The following is a 3,366-nucleotide window of genomic DNA, read 5'->3' as shown; positions in this document are numbered from 1 at the left end:
CACTAACCCCGCCTTAAAGGGCTTAACTTCAGTGAATTTTAGTATTACGAAGCATTCAGATGCTCAGAGGGCACACTTGTGGTGAAAAGAAGTTGTGAGGGAACTTGAAAATTATCAACATGTCAGCCCAGAAGCCAATGTTTCTCGCTTCTCTTTTATTTGTTATTCTTCGGAGACTGGAATGCTGTATTTCAATACCACACAATTCAGTGCCTTCTGATTTTCTCTAACACGTACCACAGGCAACCCAGTATATGCTTCACGGAAGCATGTCGTTAGTATTGCTCTGTAAGCAGGAAGGGTTCACAGGCCTGTTGGAAGCGTGCTTGAGTTTCAACAAAATGAGCCCCAAAATCAGTGAAAACTTGTGACGCAGATGAATAATAGAGTAGCTGCTATTTCCAAAATGATGGAATTACCTGGTGATAAATAACGTCGTACGCGTCTTGGAGAGTAAATTTTGACTTTGCATAAACAAGAGTTGGGCGATTGTGATCTTTGTTTTGACTTCGCTCATTTCATTGTCAAACTTTATAACACTTGACAGAAAAAGAAACTTACAAAAACCCGTTATCTTGCCATCATTTGACACAGATGCTTCACTGTTTGGCGAGTAAACATGCCGCGGTAACTTAAGCACGGCGCCCGCTAAATTCCGGCCATGTCACTTTCGATTTTGCAATTTACTTGAACGTAGCAAAAATCTCCCAAAATGTTTGTCGCTGATTGTAACTTTTTATATTCTATATTCACGGTTCAAAATTAATGTTGTTTTCATGTCGTAAATATTTTATGCACCTATCAATGTTAAGCCGCTGGGGGGGAGGCCGGGCATAGGAGGGGGATTTGACATTACAAGTCTGCCCGTGGTAGGGACTTTCGATCATTCGTTGAGTTCCGGGGGTCGGGACTTTTGACTTTAACCGTTAGAAGAGTGGGGTCCACTGACGCCATCTTGGCTGCTCGCCATCTTGAATGACCGAGAAAGACCGAAAAATAGTACCGCCATTTTGGAATTACCCAGAAGTCATTAGAAGGAAACCGATTCTCTGCGATTACCGATGCACGCCATGGACTGAAACTCTAAAGCCTTTTATGAGGCAGTCATCTATATTCACCTTGTGTGCAGTGAATTTTGTTTCCAAGCAAGCTTATATAATACTAAAAACGAGACCGAAGTACTGAATTTCATTTTTATCGGCTCACTATTTGTCACATCATACTGTAAGTCCTCTCATGGGGCTTTTTTGAATATTGCTCTCTTTTATATGAAGTTTAATATTTTAATTCCGTTGTTCCTGTTTACAATTTAAGTAATTAACATGTCATATTCTTTTTTCCTTCACAAAATATGTGGTCCTATTTTTAGTCAGTCCTTTAGGGCACAGTTTCAAGTTTAAAAGCGGAAACGTTTTAGAAACCGAGTTTTTAGCTGTAATATTTGCTGTCTTAGTGATTAAATATAGATAATGGCCATGAGCTATAAAAAGATGGCAATTAAGGTAAACAAAAGTAGCATAACAGTTCAGGAAAAGATACCAGAATTTCCCTGTTGTACTGCCTTGTTTAGTAGTATCAGTTGAGACAGTCCTCAAAATTTGTCATTGCTTTTTTACCTTTTAAAAAATAAAATGTACAATTTCTGTCCCTATTTCTGCTGTTCTTTTTTACCTATGCATTTTTGGGAGGAAGCTGGGGCTGGGGAATTTGCAGTCTTTTGACCAACAATAATGCCCCTGGGGTGAGGAATTTGCACTTTTTTGACCCAGGATGACTTCCCTGGGGCCGGGCATTGGAATAGAAAAACTGATCTGAGTTCAAATCCCCCGCCTATGCCCGGCCTCCCCCCCTAGCAGCTTAACATTGATAGGTGCATTATTCTGGATCGACCGTCCGGGAAACTTCCTTCTGCTCTTTCTGAAAACTGTGTATATATATCAATAGTTATTTGCTTTTTCATCGATATATGTTTTGCATAAAGCAAGCTAACAAAATCTGTACCTTGCTGAGTTCGCATTTGTTAGCGTTAATAGTATTTTCGGTCAGATGCTTCTGTTTTTTATGACGGGTTTATTGTTTTGGTCTCCCATTCTAACACTAACCCCGCTGAACAGGGCTTGACTTCAGTGAAGTTTAGTATTAGAAAGCTGTCAGATGCTCAGAGGGCACACTTGTGGTGAAAAGAAGTTGTGAGGGAACTTGAAAATTATCAACATGTCAGCACAGAAGCCAATGTTTCTCGCTTCTCTTTTATTTGTTATTCTTCGGAGACTGGAATGCTGTATTTCAATACCACACAATTCAGTGCCTTCTGATTTTCTGTAGCACGTACCACAGGCAACCCATTGTATGCTCCACGGAAGCATCTCGTTTTGACAACGTTTCCAAGGAAACAGCTGTCTGGTGTAACACAAACTTTCCACGAGCCAGATTAACACACAATACAACGCTAGTGCTGGAAGAACTATAAAATGATATTTTATAATCAACTGGGTGTCTACAAAGATACAAAGACGAGAATTAACTCTTTGATATAGCCCAAAAAACAAATTCTTCTTAAGTTTTGCCGTAAGTTTCTGGTAATATAAGTCCATCAAGAGAGTAGGTTACTATCCTCAGACACCGGTTGTAATCCCTTGACTTACGCACAGTATTGAACTAGAGGTCCGTGAGGGGAAATATTGTTTTTGTGGCCAATTTACAGGCTCAAAGGCAGGCGCAAAAATCGTGAGTAGGCCGTTACAACAGTAAAGTTAGGGAAATTTCTCACACATCTTAAGTAGGGATTAAAGAACTTAATTTCAGTACATTTTAGCTAGAAGATTCCTCTTTAAGAGAACTGAAAGGTAAGCCTACAAGCTGTGATTGACTCGTAGTGTTATTTACTGATTGTTGTATCCATGCAACAACCTACATATCAGTTGGGGAGGGAAATAAGTTTTGTGACGTGTTGAGTCACTCAAGCGGAAACCTGACTGAGTCCGCGCGTTTTGGTAGAGATCTTTCCACGATAATTTGATTAGATCTACTCAGGAAGTACTATGTTACTGAAAGGGAAAAAATGTGTTTTAGCTAACAACTGAAAAAAAAGAATATTTTCCCCCCGGAAATACGAGAAATAATATAAAAAGTCCGGCTCAGAACAAAAGTTTCTTGGAAATGAAATATTTGGACGTATAATCCCAACGTCTTTATCAGTCGTGGTATTTATTAGTCACGTGACCACTAGACGATGTTCAGGCTATCTCTCTGCGTACATCACAACGTTGCGTATATCATTGTAGGTAATAAATCAGCAAAAAGGCAATGTGTGGTAGTATTGACAATTTCACACCATAAAAAAGAAAAACCAATTTGTTACAGCAG

The sequence above is a fragment of the Montipora foliosa genome, chromosome 5, assembly GCF_036669935.1.
Source record: "Montipora foliosa isolate CH-2021 chromosome 5, ASM3666993v2, whole genome shotgun sequence".
Classification (NCBI taxonomy): Eukaryota; Metazoa; Cnidaria; class Anthozoa; order Scleractinia; family Acroporidae; genus Montipora; species Montipora foliosa.
The sequence above is the reverse complement of the archived record's forward strand: the minus strand, read 5'-3'. Positions refer to the sequence as shown.